Below are 19,654 nucleotides of genomic sequence, written 5' to 3'. Positions count from 1 at the left end.
TTCATAGAAGTCACAAGAGCTGGAGGTTTTATGGAAGCTGTATAAATTTATGCTAATAGGAAGGAAGCTAACGACATGACATACCAAAACTAGGTTTAGACCATTGACAGTTATTACACTGCATTTTTCGTGAGCAATTGAAATAGGAAGTAACACTTGACACAAGAAATACTCCACATGTTTGCTTCTGTTTGCCATAGTGTACACACTGTGAAATATTATGATCATTCACACTCCGTAATCGTACTTAATTACTGAGAGTTATTCGAACTAAGTCTGTTAGAGGTCATGTATGCATTTCTTTTGTTTATAATTTATAATGAGTAGAAGTTTTGGGTCAGATGGATTACACAGAGGTTGTGTGTTGACAATGTGTCTTCGGATTGTATGGGATGATGAGGTTTGCATTAGGATTTTATCCATACTTGTTCGAGGAGACTGACTAGAGGAAAGAGTTGTTATGGAAGTGAAATAATATTGGTAATAAGGTTTATATGTATCGACGTATTGAAGAGGTATTATTGAGGTATTGAGATTATATGAAGTTGATGATTATTGGAGTTTTGGTGGACAAGAGGTAAGGTAAATGCTATTAATGATAAGGTTTATATGTATCGACATAAGAGGTATTATTGAAGTATTTAGATTATGTGATGCTGATGATTATTGGAGTTTTGGTGTATAAGAAGTAAAGTAAGAGAGGAGCATATTGTTTTTTTGTTGGTCTATATGGAACAAGGAGGATGAAGATAGCAGACTAGAACACTAAAGTGGAAGGAAGATTGTCTACACACACTTTGTTAAATCAATAAGCAGTACATACTTTTTTTTGAAGAGAGGAAATATTTGCATATCTTGGCACACTGACAGTTGTTCAGCAACAGTACATTTGATTTGGCTTGGCAAACATTGGTCTTGACATGATGACTATGATGTTGACTTAACTATTATTGACTGTTATACATTGCTGCCACTACTACTTGATACACATAATGAACATCAAATTTTGACAGAATTGCATTTACACAGTTAACACTATTCAATTACACAATAGTACTTAATGTGGATGAGAGATGAGTGAGTGTGTTTTGTGTGTTTTCCTTTCCTAATCCTACCCACCTATCTCCTAAATATTATTTTATTTGTTTGTAGTGGCTTGCACTGACACCCATAAATATTATAGGTTTATTGATATTTGAGTATTTGTAATAGTTAATATGACAATTATCTGATATCATTTGTGTGTTTATTAGAATTTATATGTTTAGTGTGTAAAAGCATTTGTATGTGTATTCAAACTATTGTTCATGCCTGAACTGTCTGATTAGTGATAGTGAATATTATGGACTGTTACTTGTACTTTTTCTACATAATTGGTGCCACTAGGACATGTTTAATTTCTGCTAATAAACTCTGATGAACAGTGTGATCAGTGATAGTGAATATCATGGACTGCTCTCTGGACCTGCTCATCATTGTAGGTGCAACTGATGGACTGCTTCTACTGAAATGATGTCACTTGTTGGTGTCTGCACCTGTTCAACATTGCTGGGTGCCACTAATGGAACTGCTTCTGCTGAGAAATGTGACTTGTTGCTGTGTGTACCTGCTCAGCATTGCTGGGTGCCAATGATGAACTGCTTCTACTGAAATGATGTCACTTGTTGGTGTCTGCACCTGCTCAACATTGCTGGGTGCCACTGATGGACTGCTTCTACTGAAATGATGTCACTTGTTGGTGTCTGCGCCTGCTCAACATTGCTGGGTGCCACTGATGAACTGCTTCTACTGAAATAATGTCACTTGTTGCTGTCTGCATCTGCTCAATATTGCTGGGTGCCACTGATGGACTGCTTGTACTGAAATAATGTCACTTGTTGGTTTCTGCACCTGCTCAACATTACTGGGTGCCACTGATGGACTGATTTTTACTGAAATAATGTGACTTGTTGCTGTGTGTACCTGCTCAACATTGCTGGGTGCCACTGATGGACTGTTTCTACTGAGATAATGCCACTTGTTGGTGTCTGCACCTGTTCAACATTGCTGGGTGCCACTAACGGAACTGCTTCTGCTGAGAAATGTGACTTGTTGCTGTGTGTACCTGATCAACACTACTGGGTGCCACTGATGAACTGCTTCTACTGAAATAATGTCACTTGTTGCTGTGTGTACCTGCTCAACATTACTGGGTGCCACTGATGGACTGATTTTTACTGAAATAATGTAACTTGTTGCTGTGTGTACCTGCTCAACACTACTGGGTGCCACAGATGGAACTGTTTTTACTAAAATGATGTCACTTGTTGGTGTTTGCACCTGTTGACCATTGCTGGGCTGGAATTATCAACTATTTGTTTTTTTTTTTTTTTGAATAATTAAAAGTATTTTATGTGAACATTTGTATAAACTGATTTTTGTGTATTGTGTAAACTATTATGTAAAGCCACATGTATGAAAGAATTTGTATTGCCTACTGTATTTTTTATATTAGGTTATTGAAAGGTCAGTGCAAAGCCAAAATTTTAACTAATTATGTGATATTTAGGTATTAATATTATCTTTTATTTTTGTCTGTATTTTTGTGGACGAATTTGGTGGTATTTTCACCACCAATGCTGGCAAAAATACCATCAAATTCTGGCCCGTGGAGGAGGGGCATATGAAAGGTGGCTACACTGAGCCACAGCGCCAGAGATTGCGCCAAAGAGTATTATTCAGCCGCCTCCACGGGGTGCTTGGGGAGAGCTCGTAGTAGTCAGTGCCTGTCGAGGACTCGTGGTGGTCAGTTCTTGGGGAGAGCTCGTAGTAGAGTGTTTGTTGAGATGTGCTAGTAGGCAGTGCTTGCTGAGATGTGATATTGGAGAGTTGTGGTTGAGATGTGGTAGTAGCGAGTCGGTGTGGAGCATCTGGCTTGTGTTCTTGTATTAGAGTGTAATTCTGCTTTCCTTACGCAATTATAGTGTTTCTATTTTTTAGTTACTTCAGTACAAATGGTATTTAAAATTTCTTGTCTTGTTGAAGAAGAACCGTGCCAGATGTGTACGTTGAGTCACACTCCCACACACAGAACAATTACACTTGTGCTTTGGTTTAGTAGGTTTTATAGTTGCTGGGGACTTAATTTTGTTAACTGTGTTAACGAAAATTTTCTTTCATTGTTTGTTGTTATTCTATGCAGTCAGATTGCGTAATAATACTAGTCAGGGCCAACCGTTTACGAGACACAGCGTAATCGGACATACAGCTACCAAAAATATTTGCATTATATTTAATTAAGCCCCCATGCAATTTTCAGAAATATATAACACTTATACCTTAGGTAAACAGGAAAAGAGCTCTTTAGGTAAAATACGAATGACTGGGCTGACTTCATAAGAAAACGTGTGAGTAAAATTTAAGCAACAACGACCACAAGGCTTCTAATTAAAAAAAAATCATGAATAAACATAATGTAATAATCCCTAGAATTCAACAGATACCTTAAAGTGTTCTTACAGTTCACACACTATCAAGTAAGTTCAATGGTTGCCAATGACCATTATTCAATAATTCTGCCTTGTCCATGCATTCTGCAGCCTCAACAGCACATTAAGTTGCAGAGGCATCATCCGCGAAATTTCAGAGATATGTTTCTCGGGATTATAAGATGGCAGAAGAGTGCTACCCGCTAGGTATTTAAATACAGGAACTGCCCATAGTGTCCATGTCCCACATGGACTGCCAGCAGCTGTCCTTGGAAGGCCATGCTCCGGTTATAGGTGGTTAAGGACTGAGAGGGAGCTGATGCGTGGCCCGATAAGTCGGCGCGGCAGAGCGCGCGGATGTACCCTGGCGAGATGCTTGGCGACAGGCAAATCATGGCTCTTGATTTCGTGATGAAACAGCGCATGGGTCAATGTTAGTAATATTAATCTTCTTCAAACCGAGAAGATGGTGCAATACTGAAGCCGGTACTCATAAAGAAGTGTTAATACAACTGTGTGTCATGCATTTCAGAAAAAGCGCCACTGCCCTTGAAATTCACCTGCAAATAACATTGAAAAAATTAAGTCTAATGAATACTGATGTGTTTGTCTACTAACTGAGGAACTCTAGGTATTTATTTATAGCTTCATACATGTGCAATTTATTTTTGGCTTACGAAGCTTCTTTGTATACAGCTGTTGAAGTAGTATGATTGCCAACTGAAAGGCTTGTTTGCTTCACTAAGCCATATGGAATTAGCCATGTGAGATGAAACTGGCACTAAGTAGCACTCCTGAAACATGCAGCGTCTGGCCCTGCAATTTGTTTATGGCCACGGCATAACATAAGCTAACCAGGAACTGTTTTCCTTTAAAGTGAAATGGGAAATTGTTAGGAATAATCGGGATTCGGATATTAAAACTCGCTCACCTGCACCGCTACCTGTCAGAGTTTCCGCTACTATGATGTTACTATGTAGAGGAATGACTATAAGCCTCTGTGCATGAAGGGTTCTGAGGAGGGAGGTAATGCATTACGCTCTCGATCAGCGAACCATTGCACCCACCAAGTTAAGCCTTGCAATCATCATTGAATACTTGAGACTATGTAGTCTTGTCTTTTAAATGTTCTAGTGTATACAGAAAGACTCAACCATTTACTGGACATTTTTATTCGTAAACAATACCAAATCAAAATGTAATGAGTAGGCACCGAAATCATAAAGCAAATTAAAAAAATTTGTTTTTCCTCGCAAAGAACATAAATAAAAGCCATCGGAAGTTTTCAGTATACAAAGCGAAAACAGTAAACCTGTAAATCCTAGCCAAGTAAATTCGCTGTTCCTTTGTTCTGGTTTCAGGCCCTTAGTTCTATCACTGACTTAAACTTCCAAAAATATATCTGTCACAGAGCTAAAAAAAGGAAAAAGTAGTATCATATATTGGTTCGTCATTTTTCCCATTTTCCGTCTTTTCTCAGTAGCTTTAAATTCTTGGAGGTATGTTCCGTCTGTACATCTAACTGAAGGGAGTTTGTTTATTACCATACGTGTTACGCTTCTTTTATTTGGGAAGCATCTTCAATGGCGATTTCTAGTGCTGTTAACACAGGCGTGTGGTCCTGGAGATATATTCGTTAATTTTCATGCTCCAGCTAGCCTATTTCTGACGTTCTTTCACCCAAATTGGTCACATCCCACATGTCATTTGCAGTTTCCATTTTGTGATCAAAATATATGTATGGAAAGTGCAAATAGTACATGTGATGTGAGAAATTTGGGTGAAAGAACCCCAGAAATAGGCCAGCTGGGGCAGGCAAACTAACGAATACATCTCCGGGACCAAACGCATGTGTTAACAGCGCTGGAAATCGCCATTGAAGATACTTCCCAAATTAAAGAAGCGAAACGCGTTTCGCAATAAACAAACTGCCTTCAATTAGTTGTATAGACGGAACATACCTACAAGAATGTATTGGTTCAATGCTGCACTATAAAATAACAGGGGCCTCTGTTGGTTCTTTGGGTTACTATGCGTGATAATTGAACGTCTGAACTACTAAGCTCTGAAAACGATATTAGATAAAGATTTAAATTGTGATATCGTTTATTTTCCGCGCTTAGATGTTGATGAAATAAAGTCTTTATGTTGTCCCAAACTATGCCGAAGCTTTCTGTGAAAAACTCATGAATACTCGTCTAGTACGTTGGGAGTTGGTGTGTTCAAAGAGCCAAACAGACAGAAACCATAGTTTGGTTAAATCTTTAAAAAACGATATTTTTTCGTGGTCCAGTTTTGGTTAAATATAACTTGAATATACGTTGCACCAAGCTGCGATCAAGTTATGTTTGGAATCCCTACGAAAATTTGTGTAGTAGTTGTGCGAATTAACGTGTTCCAACAGACAAACAGACAGTCACGAAAGTTTTAGATAAAAACTTTATTATCACAATATTTCTTTTTTTCTGTTTTTCGTAATCCGACTTTAATGAAATAAAGCCGATACATATTGCCCCAAACTACACTCAGGCTACCTGTGGAAACTCCATGAAAATTCGCCTAGCAGTATTGGTCATTAACGTGTTCAAACAGATAGACACGGTGGATTTACAACATTATTTTTAAAATGGGTAAAGATGTGTTTACACAACGTAGTAGATAACTTTCGTGTGTGGTGTACTGAGAAGACGAAAGTCATGGGATAGCCATATGCACAGAAACAGAAGACAGTAGTGCCGCGTACACAGGGTACAAAGGGACAGTGCATTTTTGCTGTACGAAGCGAATTAACAGACTTGAACGCAGAATGGTTGCCGGAGCTAGACGCATGGGACATTCCATTTCGCTAATCGTTAGGAAATCCAATATTGCAAGATACACAGTGTAAAGAGTGTAACGAGAATACCAAATTCCTGGCATTAGCCGACGGCCTTCACTTTACCACCGATAGCAGTAGCGTTTATCAGTGCTAACAGACTGCGATGATAAGAGTTCGAGCATGGGGCACACTCTACAAAGCCATGGAGGCAAGTTGTCAACAAGGCGCTTTGCAAACTGATGGTAGCTCCATAGTGATATGGGCTGTGTTTACATGGAGTTGACTAGGAGTTCTGGGCCAATTGAACAGAACATTGTTTGGAAATGTCTGCTACTTGGGACCTTCTTCAGCCACTCGTGGACTTCATGTGACCAAATAACGGTGGAAGGTCTGTGTACCATGTCACAGGGCCAGAATTGTTCACGACAGGTTTGAAGAACATTCTGGATACTTCGAGCGAATGACTTGGCCACCCATATCGCCCGAAATGAATCCCGTCAACATTTATGGGACATAATCGAGAACTCATATGGTGTACATACTGCTGCACCGGCAACAGTTCTGCAGTTATGGACGGTTTTAGAGGCAGCATGGCACAATATTTCTGGAGGATACTTCCAACGACTTTTGAGACCATGCCACGTCGAGTTGCTGCACTACCCCGCGCAAAAGGAAGTATCCTATGACTTTTTTCACCTCAGTGTATAACAGTGTGACAAAGACTGAGGAACTGGAAGCACACCAAAGGCACAGGGCATAGCCTGAACTGAAACTAACAGTGACTTCGCTACGATGACCTGCATTCCATTTCCAATTTACCACAGCTATTAACGAAGAAAATGGTTAAAATGTACAAAAGAAAAATTTTCAAATGTGTGTGAAATCTTATGGGACTCTGCTAAGGTCATCAGTCCCTAAGCTTACACACTACTTAACCTAAATTATCCTAAGGACAAACACACACACCCATGCCCGAGGGAGGACTCGAACCTCCACCGGGACCAGCCGCAGAGTCCATGGCTGCAGCGCCCTAGACCGCTCGGCTAATCCCGCGGGGTTAAAATGTACGCATCCCCTTACAAAACTCATAAATTGTAACAGAAAAGAAGGCCGTTTGTTTGAGAACTATCGTCCTTCAAAGTTTGCAGATGAGATCCTGAAAGAAACCGTATTTCACGCTTTAGTAAGTCAAGAGTTTTAAAAAAATGTGAGAAATACAATGTAATATCACCAGTTACAGTTACATTTTCAGCAAGTACACCAAGTCCTTTCATCCATACATGTATTTTCTCATCATTAGAGATTTTTCTATAAGAACGAGTATACAGAGTAAAAGGCATGTTACTATACACAAAACTAGGTCTACTTTGCGTCTTCGGGTCGATTCCACAGTGCCATGTATTGTAGGCGATGTCATCTCGGTCGGCAAAAGATTCCAGTCCAGGTAGTGCTGCATTCTCACAACGGACAATTGCGAGTGTAAACCACCCACTGCCAGCTGTTCCACTTGCACCACATCAAGTGAAAAATTAAGTCGACAACGACGAAAGAAAATAGGTCCATTAAGAATGACAGATTGCGCAGTGCCATTTCCTCCAAGTTTATTTTCCAAGCTAATTATGTGTTTGTAAACTGGCATGCGCTGGCGGCGATGGCGATACACACGTCGACGAGGCATAGTGCCTCAATGCCGTTGCAGATAGAGCTCACAGCGGAATAATTTCGCTGGCGTGCACTGCCCGCTTATATACAGAACGCATGACCTTGGTTACGTAATGCGCTGATATCGGACTTTAAGGGTAAGCTGCACTGTGTGGCGTTGCTGTCTTCTGTTGTCCCTGTACTTTAACGCAAACTCACAAGTCAAAGGCAGTAGCAGGTGCTTCTGCCGGGCTGTGCAGCGAGACTGCTTCCCAAGGGCCGTAACGCAGCGCAACTTGGTCTAATCAGTGGGGACGTTGTGTAGCAAAAACAGGGAACTGATAGCGGGCGACGGGCCCGCCTAGGGCGCCAATATGCGGCGGAGCGCAGATGGCGGGGCTGGCGCTCTTGCGACGGGAGAGTTTTTTCAGGACAAGGGAGGTCGTGACTCGGAGTAGGGCGGGGTGGCTCAGTGGTGTGAGTGAGTGCCAGCCGCAGCGAGCTCCTAGCGCCTCTCCTCCCTGGCCCGCTGTATATCTTTATTACGGAGATCTGCAGGCAGATAGCGGCCGATATTGGGCGTCGGCTCATGCATTATTAGGCGCGCACGCGGGCTTATCTCGCCGACGCGCGCAATGACCGTAAAACGGCGCACCCGGGCGACCGCTCCTTGTTTACCTGGAAGCGGGCGCTGAATAAGGCATCGCGGCCGGCCGGATGTGCAGCGCCCCGGGGCGGTACTGCACCGCGCCGCCGGTCGCCTCCCAAGTATGCCTGGCCCAGTTCCTTCCTCTCGAACAGTCTGTGCTTTTTTCTTCCTCTGCCGCAGTGTCTAGGGCGCATCTGCTTAAAGGCCAGTACAGTAGTGGAAACCAGTATGAAAGGATGGATATTTGTAAGAGAATTGTCTGTTGGAGGAGCAGAGTGTATGTGCAATAGTGTGAGATTTAATATATCGACAAATGCAGTCAAATGGTATCGCATTTGCTATCAGTAGGACAGTATATAGGAAGACATCAACGATTCAGGTGATAGAGAGTGGAACTACACTGATATGCCAAAGAAACCGATGTAGGCATAAAGCACTATAAAGCACTCCGTCGTCAGGCCACGAGTAGCCTACCAGGACCATCCGACCGCCGTGTCATCCTCCATGGAGGATGCGGATAGGAGGAGTGTGGGGCAGCACACCGCTCTCCGGGCCGTTAGGATAGTATTCTTGACCGAAGCCGCTACTATTCGGTCGAGTAGCTCATCAATTGGCATCACGAGGCTGAGTGCACCCCGAAAAATGGCAACAGCGCATGGCGGCTTCGATGGTCACCCATCCAACTGCAGACCACGCCCGGCAGCGCTTATCTTCCGTGATCTCACGGGAACCGGTGTAACTACTGCGACAAGGCTGTTGCCAACTGATACAGGCATGCGTATTCAAACACAGAGCTGGATACGGCGCTGCGGTCGGCAAGGCCTAAGACAACGAATGTCTGGCCCACTTGTTAAATCAGTTACTGCAGCTACAATGGCAGTTAATCAAGATTTGTGTTTGGACGTGGTACTGTAGTCGGCGCACGAGCGATGGGACACAGCATCTCCGAGGTAGCGATGAAGTAGGGATTTGCCCGTACGACCATTTCACGAGTGCATCGTCAATATCAAGAGTCTCCGACATCGCTACGCCTGGGCAAAGATCATGTAAGAATGGGGCGAACGACGACTGAAGGGAATAGTTCAACGTGACAGAAGTGCAACCCTTCCGCAAATTGCTGTAGATTTCAACGCTGGGGCATCCGCAAGTGTCAGCATGCGAAGCATTCACCGACACGTCATCGATGTGGGCTTTCGGAGTCAACGGCCCACTCGTGTACCATTGATGACCGTACGACACAAAGATTTACGCCCCGCCTGCCCCACCAACACCGACATTTTGCTGTTGATGACTGGAAACATGTTGCCTGGTCGGACGAGTCTCGTTTCAAATTGTATCGAATGGGTGGGCGTGTACGAAGAAAACCTTATGATTCCATTGACGCTGCATGTTAAGAGGGGACTGTTAAAGCTGGTGGAGGGCTCTGTAATAGTGTGGTGCGTGTGCAGTTGATGTGATACGGGACCTCTGATATGTGTAAATACGACTCTGACAGGTGACACGTACGTAATCATCCTGTCTAATCACCTGCATCCATTCAGGTCCTTTGGGCGTTCCGACGGACCTGCGCAGTTCCAGCAGGACAATTGAGCATATGTGAGTTGGCTTGCAGCGTGCTATTCACAACATATCTCCACCCTTCGTACTTTAACCTATTTACGGACAGCCCCGCAGGATTCATGGTGTCAATTCCCTCCAGCACTACTTCAGATATTAGTCGAGTCCATGCCAAGTCCTGTTGCGGCTCTTCTTCATGCTCGCTGGCGCCTTACACGATATTAGGTAGCTGTACCAGTTTTTTTAGATCTTCAGTGTATATATAACGACAGTCGACTCTGTGGGGTGTTAGTGTGCCCGTATGTGCTTTTACTGCAGATAGGAAACAAGACACCATTAGTGACGATACATGTTGCGTACGTAAACTACGATTGAGACATTGGCAGGTGGGAAACATCATGATACGAAAGAGCAAAACTCGGTAAGTACAAGGAAATGGGGTCTCTAATTGTCAAATCGGCAAAATGTTCTACCATTCAAGTATTGTGGCTGAAAATTTCGTTAGACTAAATATGGGCAAAGTAGAAAATTATCTGAGACATATTCTTCACTACATGTTCCTGATTTACAGTTGCCAGTAAGTGCCAGACTTGAGTGACAAATTTTGTCAAACGGCAAATATCATGCATTCAATGAACGACTACAGAAATCTGCTCTAACACCCGATCACAATCATGTTTGATAGGAGTTTGCTGAAATGGGTATGTAATGGACTTCAGAATGGGAAATTTAATTTAGATAGACCGGATGGACGTCTGTGGTATTGGCATGATAGGAGAACATATCAGTAGGTAAGAGTACGCAGAAATTTTGGTGATGGGAAGTAATTTCTTGGAAGTTTGTGGTAAGTTCCTATTCGACCTAACTGCTGAGGTCATCGGTCCCTCGGCTTACACACTATTTAATCTATCTTAAACTAACTTACGCTAAGGACAACACTCACACGCGCACACACACACACACACACACACACACACACACACACACACACACACATACACCCATGCCCGAGGGAGGAATCGAACCTCCGACGGTGGGAGCAGCGCATACCCTGGCAAGGGGCTCCAGACCACGCGGCTGCCCCTCGCGGCGGTGGTGGAAGTGTTATGATTTGGGCAGACTATGAGTACCTAGGGAACGAAACTGTAATTTTTCAACAATATGATGCATCTGTGCATGTTTCTCCTCTCACCAAAGAAGTAGTTTGTAGATAAAGATATTTATGTCTTGCCCTTTTCTTACCCGAGCCTACACGGAACTCGAGTATGAACCCTGCAGAAACCTCTGTGGAGTACTTGCTAGTCGTGTTTATCGCAACGGAAGGTAATTTCAGACCGTATGTGACCTGAAAAGTGTGATACGGGATGAGTGGGACACAATTTCACCGCAAGAGCTACAGCCCTTCACAAAATCAATGCCGAACAAAATTTCTGAGGTAATTAGGGATAACAAAGATTGCAAAAAGTACAAACAATATAATAACACGACAGAGAATGCGTTTATACCACTCTCCAGCAAGGAAATACAAACACTTTGTTTTGTCACTCGTATTATGGCAGAAACTATGTAATTCCGTCATGATCGTTTACGACATCCGTAACAATTCCGATACAATATGCTTCGGATTTTGTACTATCATTTAAAAAAATGAAAAGAAAGTTTCATTTCTTGGACCTATATTTTAAACGTTTATTTGGCATCACACACGGTTGTCAACTCACAGTCACTAGAACAATAAAAATTTGAAATTTAAATTTAAATTTGAATAATATTTTCCATTGCTTCATTAAAATTTTTAAAAGGTTGCATTACTAGTTTAGACGCACTGAGTCGTCATTCTCAAATGTAATCACAAATCTGTGGCAATTGTTAATGCAGTTTTCCAGGTTTCTGATTACATTTGAAAACGACGACTCTGTGCGTTGAAACTAGTAACACAACATTCTAAAAGTTTTATTTTTTTAATGATTGGGGCTTGTCAAGGGTTTGTGGTGTTAAATAAAGATTTTAAATTTCATTTTCACATTCCTTGATGACAGTTAATGTCGGAATACATAATCTTGGAACTATATTCCTGTACTCCTCACACGACATCCCGCACAAATAGCCCCCAAGTGTTTAAATTTCTCCAGCAACGCTGTTATTAAGGTTTTGTCCACCTCGCACCTTGTCATGTATATTAGAACCGCATTAAATTCCACCTGCAGCGACAAAAGACGAACTTTTGGCAAGAGGTAGGCCTGACAGCGCTACACACGGCACAGTTTGTTGGGTGACTGATAGCCGCCCTTACTGCTCCTGCCTCCCAAAAACAGATTTTGTTGATGGTGTGAATAAAAAGATTCATCAACAACAGTCACATATGTGGGAGATCTCACAACAGTCTGAAGAAAGAAATTTGGAATTTATGGTAAGGTATTACGGGACCAAAATGCTATGGTCATCGGCGCCTAAGCCTACACACTACTTAATCTAACTTAAACTATATTACGTTATGGACAACATACACACCCATGCCTGAGGGAGGACTCAAACCTCCGACTGAGGGAGCTGCATCGACCGTGACAAGGTGCCTCAGACTGCACGGCTACCCCACACAACCTGAAGAAAAAACGTTATGGCACAATACACCTGAGTATTCTGCGAAAAACCTGGTTCTCTGAAATCAAGCTATCTTGACATCATACAATTACCATAACGTGCGTAGTGGGACAACCTATGTGTTACTCCACTCTGCGATGTTACCATATTTATTCAAGATGGCGGTTCCAAGATGGCGGCCGATAGATTTGGGCTACCTACACTAGCAGTCTTTATTTAAACATTCTGAAGCAGTAGCTCCATCCTCTGTGTCCACCATGAGGTCAGGAGTCAAACTGATATAGTACACATTACTGCCACCAGCGGGTGCTGGTGTCCCCTTTGTGACATATTCCAAGATGGCGGTCTGTGGGTGGGGGGATAGTGGGAATTGGACTCAGCCAGTGCTGGGCTGCTGGGGAGAGGAAGGACTGTACATTATTTATTTTCGAACAAATTATTTAGGGGTGGATTTCACGTAGTTCATTTACTACACTGATACAAAACACTAGCCCTGATGTGCTTGGGGTCACGCTACACAGCATACAGACCTGTAAACTGTTCATAAAGTACCGAAACAATGCAGTACACTGATGTACAAACATGTAAACAACTTGTAAATTACCGAAATCACGCAGTACACAGCATACAGATCTGCAAACTACTCGTAAATCACAGAAAGAATGCAGTACACTGATGTGCAGACACGGAAACAATGCTAAAATTATCAAAATAACGAATGTAGAACGCTCTGCAGACGTGCTCACCACTCGTAAACTGTCTAAATAACGTAGTACATAGTGTACAGACCAGCAAACTACTCTTAAATCATCAAAATAATGTACATATAACGCTCTGCCAACGCGCTCATAATGCTTAAACAGCCGTAAATAATGTAGAGCACAAACATTCAGTGCACTTAAAAAACGCTTTCGAACTATCATCAACTGCAATGTATCAGAGGCTCCAATGCATGCATATGACGACGACGCCACGAGCCTCCGCTGGACAGATGAGCGCAGGGCCCTATCGCCTACAGACAGCAGGTGACAGTTTCATCCATTTTCGGGTATACAGTTAGATTTCTTCGAGTGTTATACTGACGTCACATATCTATTTAAATAAGGGCCAAGTCACCATCTGGGCCACTCATGCATGTTTACCACTGCTGGCGCGATACCTCTTTACCTCTGGATACTAACGTCACAGGTTACACTACAGAAATCTGTGTCAATGCTTCTCAGAATAGCACAGGGTGCACTGTTCCTAGCGATCCTAACGGGATATGCGAGCTGCGTGTAGCCATAAATGCATGTTTACCCGTCCAGTGTGGCTGCTGAATTGCTGCGAAATGCTAGTGTAGCGACTCACCATCGCAGGTGCATCTAAAAGGTTCTCAATGTTAAACTGACATCACATGGTTATGTAAATAAGACCCCAGTCGAGCTCTCGGAAATTGTGAAGTGCTGCAGAAGTAGTAACGATCGCTTTTGTAACAGGTTTTGTGATGTCTCAGCTTTCCTGCATGGAAATTCTGGTCCTAACGGGACCTGTAAACGAAAATAGCCCAGAATAACACCGACTGCATTCTTCCTGATGGTCCTAAAGAGGCATCACATGTTACCCTTCCCAGAAATCGTAGTATCTTGCTTTCAACATATGTCTCAGAAATGGTAAACTCACCACTAAGAGCCTTCATCATGTACGTGCACACCTGCGAAAATACCGTTAATCATAAAAGCATTCTTGTTACTTGGAGAGGGAGAGAGATGATGGTCGAATCAAGCCCTTCCAGAAATAGTGACGTTCCACAAAAGCTTCGCATTGGCTGAACATTCAAATAAAGCTCTCTCATTGGTCGCCTCGGTCTGTATATAAACCTAAAACCAACCTCTATCATCCTCAGTTTGCTGCTGTCCGCCTTGTTGTGCATTCTATACTCTCTGTGTGTACTTCCTGTTTTCTCTCCACAAGATGAAGAGAGGTAGCTGCAGCAACCTTCAGAGTGCAGCAGCAAGAGGCCTAGAGTTATGGTGACAGGATTACCAAGTGAGTAAATAGTTGCTATTCTAAGTGTAAATTTTCGTTTGTATTTAAATTCACTTCATTAATTCCGTCTTCTTGTAATAGTACAACTCCACGATTTTCTCTTGAGGTGTAACGAGAGACAGGAGGGGACTGGACCGTGGCAAACTCTCGGAGTCCAGCCTCCTGAGTTTGGTTCACAGCCAGAATTGCCATGTGAGTATAGTTTTCATTATAATTTGTTCTTGTATAGTAGCAATTCAAAATTTTCTTATTTCTTATTTGTTGTTTTTCCTCTCTTGCTCACTTGATGCAAATGGAAGCTGAGCTGGAGGCAGAGCTGGGGGCTGAAAAGAACTATTCACAGCAGCAGCAGCAACACTACGTGGAACAGCCTTTAACTATGAATAACCAACAACAACACTCAAGCAAGTATAGAAAACAATATCCGTGTGTGATCTTTCTGTCCAACTCGACATTCAAAATAAATAAAATTATGTCTCGCCCCATTACAGGAACAACTCTACAGGAGTTTGATTTATAGGACAGGCAGCTGGAGGTTTATCATCATCAGGTGCAGGAACAGCCACCAGCAGATAATAAGATGCTTGCGCAGCATAGTGGTAAGTTGGAAAAAAATATTACATTTGTACGTGCCTCTAGTAGTAGTGGTAGCAGTGGTAGTATAGGAAGCCTTTTCTGTAAGAATCGGGTTACATATCTTGTTTGTTGTTGTTGTTGTTATTGTTGTAGGAGAGACAGACCAATTGCCAGATTCTGATGAGGACCTGCCTGAATGGGTCAGAAAAAGGCCCTTTGATGTGGCTCTATTAGGTGGTGATGATGATGACTTCTTTGAGGGTGTGGTGATGTTGCCTAATGAAGTGTTAATGCCCTGAAGCCAGAGCGAAAAAGGTAATTACTCACTCTGCATATTATCTTTTGATCGTCAGAATTCATTCTTTCACCGTGCCAGCAGCAGTGAGCAATGTACTTAACTATTATTTATTTTATCTCTCCTTCTACAGAGGTCACGGCTCAGCAATCTCAACATGGTGTTGTGCACATACCGGTGATGGCTAATCCTCACCAAAGCGGCGATCGGTAAGGCACGCCTCGCCTATAAGGGCGCCGCTACTCGCTGCGCGGGAAGCCTCCGCCGCCGCCGCTGCCGCTGCCGGCATCCCGGCACCGCCGCTCTGGCGTCCGTGGGCCGAGTAACGAACCTCCACAAGTTACTGGGTCAGGTCTACAGCAGCATTGGGAACCATTGCTGCAGCCTGGCTGTTCCCATCGCTCTGACCTGGTAGCACCGCACCATCCTTTTCTGTCATCATCAACATCGTATGAGCTTCGTCAGAATCGGCGTAAACGTTAGGTACTCTTAAGTGTGCCTCGGCGCATACCGGCTTGCCCCTCACCAACACCATTATCAACGGGGTGGACTCAGAAGAGTATTAGTAGTAATACAGAAGATCCTGTGACTAGTGGCAATTTTGTCTCCCATCCTTTTAGTGAAGGACATCAGGTCAATGATACCATACCACAGTTAGAATATCGGTGATTGCAGACGCTTTAGAGTAGCTAATCTCGTTCGCCAGGATCGGGAACCTAGCGGGAGGTTACTAAAGGCGTGCCTTACTGTTGTAGAAACGGAACTCATCAAGGTAGTCAATGATACGCGATATCCGGCCATTAAATGCAGTGCAGTGCTCTGCATCGAATCATTACACCCCCACGAACTTGTTTCCGGTGTTGAAGAGACAACTCTTCATTATATTTGGTGGAAAATTGCGTGATTACTCGGAGCACATCAATCGCTGAGTGGTTTCGTAAATCCACTTTGAGTGCTATACTCGCCCAGTTTTCCGAGATGGAGGTCAGAGGGTCAGCTAAAGCACTCAGCTGAATACTACTCCTGGACATCCATAAACATGTCTAGGATACGGCAAATGGAGAGTCAAGCTATATCAATCTTACTTAAGATATAGCTAACAAGAGGGCATGCTTTAATGTCAAAAATAGAAAAGATCAAGCTTCTTTGCGTGGTCAAACCTGACTTGCGAAAGAAATTACAGTTACAGAGATCCTCCTGAGCGTCTACATACCATGTAGTTGATAATGTTCGTGGGTATTATAACTTTGATGGTATCGAGTTTAGCATCAAGACCCAGGACATACCTAAATTTGAGGTGCAGAATATCAACATATCAGTTCATGTTTATGGCCTGGAGAAGAAAAGCAAGTCAGATGAGCAAGAGAAGCATATTATTGTCGGCCCCACCATTTCTCAAAATTTGCCCGTGAGTGTGAGCTGCAAGTGAACATGCTGCTCTTCTTTGGAGGTGATAATTGTCACTATGTTTGGGTCAAAGACATGTCCTGTCTCCTTTCCTCCCAACTATCAACAGATTGTCTTGTAAAACATATTTGCTTAAAGTGCTGAATTATTTCTCCTCTGAAAAGTTATTAGCGGCGCATCTAGTAGACTGTGCTTACAAGGATCCGGTACCTGATATTATGCCTACTGAGGAAAACAAATTCATAAAGTTTAGAATGCTCACCACCAGGAGCGATGCCCGTTTGAGAGTGTACGCCTTGAATTCTCCTGTGACCCACTGTGAAGGTGACCCTACAGCCTCACACATTACCTTTACAGGAAAACACGTACCATATGCGGCAGCACACCAAATTGTATCGTCCTGTGATTCCAGTCATAACTGCTGCAAATCTTATGTCGAGGATAATCCTGCGGTTCGGCTGCCCACTGAGCCCGAAAATCTTTCATGGGAGGTTGATAAGCCTTACAGCGACAACGTTCCCAAGACCAATTCGAAAGAGAATGAAGATTTGTACAATAATGTGGTTGATTGTCATATCTGTGGGCTACCGTTAGACAGAAAAGCGGAAACTCCTCCTAGGGACCACTGTCATCTTTCGGGGATGTTCCGTGATGCAGCTTACAATGTGTGCAATTCGAAGTACCAGCTACCAAGAAACATACCCGTTTCCTTCCACAATTTAAGTTGGTATTACGCTCACTTTCTAGTTGAGCAATTGGCTGATTTCGGTTTGGCCAAACGAATAACGCCAAGAAGTACCCTCCGCTTCCTTGCTATGCTACGTTTTTTGCAGGCGCCACTCCAGAAACTCGTTGAAACTCTGCCTAGGAAGGATATGCATATCACTTGAGCTGCATCTCGCGACGAGGAAAAGTTTCAGCATGTGACTAGGAAGGGGGTTTCCCCATATGAGTATGTGGATAGCACAGCGAAAATCAACGAAATCAGGCTACCCGACATAACGGCATTTTGCAGCAACCTTACAGGCGATGCCATAATGGATGCACAGTATGAGCATGCCATGAATATCTCGCAGGAATTCAATATTTCATCTTTACAAGAGTATGCACGGCCTTACATGGGCACAGACGTGCGCTTGCTTGTGGACGTTTTCGAGATATTCCGTAGTCTATGCATGGCCACATATTCTCTGGATCCTGTGTTTTATTACACAGCACCTGGGTTGTCTTGGGACTCAATGCTCAAAAAAACAAAGTACTATGGGGGACTTAGCTACTGTATCCATGGGCACACAAAGGCAAATAAGCTGCGGATGGGGACAGGTTCACATCATGTGTGTCAAAGGAAGACAATTCTAAAAAGATGCACAAACAAAAATTATTAAAAAAAGCATAAACAGAAAAAAGTATTTGTATGGATTTTGCCACTGTATCCACGGGCACGCAAAGGCAAATAAGCTGCGGATGGGTGACAGGTTGACAGGTTCAACACTCTCTCTCTCTCTCTCTCTCTCTCTCTCTCTCTCTCTATATATATATATATATATATATATATATATATATAATATATATATATATATATATATATATATATATATATATATATATACGCACACCATGTGTGTGAAAGGAAGACAATTCTAAAAAGATGCACAAGCCAAAAATATTTAAAAAAGCATAAACAGAAAAAAGTATTTGTACATCGATTTATTATTTCATACACAACGTATATGTAGCCTGTGTATATATACTCAATGTGCGTCTTTTAAATAAAATAGCTTTTAAGTTTTTCACCTGCTGCTAGTCATCCAAGTCTGAATAGTTTTTAAATGTACGTATATCTATATAGCTCGCAGTCCATCACACTTTTTATCGTAAAAACCTTTACTATTGGGTCTGTTGATGTTAGATTCTAAGCGTGCACAGTCCATCAGAATTACTGTAAAAGCTATGCTACTGGGGCTGTGGAATTTAGTTGTAGTAAAGAAAGTATCTCCACATTAGTTTTTAGTGTAGATTTATATAAAAAATATTTACCTACCAGTGTTAGTATTGTAGCGAGTAAGTTAAAAATACGTCTGCATTGTAATGGCCAGTTTATACCTCAAGAATACTATGTTGTACCTCAAAAACTACAGTGTAGTTATTTGTACCTCAAGAACTACATTGTATTTGTGTGAAATGAATAAACGAAGTATGATTCGTCACTGTTCATCTTTGTTTCTGTTATTTACGAAAACTCTATCCCCTATTGGATTGTGTATGTGTATTTATATAAAGGCTGTGCAGGTCATAAATGACATTAGTCTTGCCGAAGATGAGTACTATTAAGGAGGTGAAGTTTAAGATGGGAGATTAAAAAACATATAGAACGGTTGCATGGAATTACGCCTATTGTGCAGCATGAATTGGGTTATGGAAGCAGGAGGCACATGACCGTGTCTGCTTCCAAACATATATAGCTGATATGTCTAAAATTATATCTCCTGTGCTTGAAGAAAACCACATACATAGCATGTGGTTAAAACAGTACACTGTCAAAGAGGGAACAGGGTTGAAAAGGGAACTAGAACACAGAGATTGTGAGGTAAAAATTCATTTATTTCTCTTCCAAC

Source organism: Schistocerca piceifrons, chromosome 4 (assembly GCF_021461385.2).
Source record: "Schistocerca piceifrons isolate TAMUIC-IGC-003096 chromosome 4, iqSchPice1.1, whole genome shotgun sequence".
In the NCBI taxonomy this organism is placed as follows: domain Eukaryota; kingdom Metazoa; phylum Arthropoda; class Insecta; order Orthoptera; family Acrididae; genus Schistocerca; species Schistocerca piceifrons.
Note: the sequence above shows the minus strand (reverse complement) of the source record.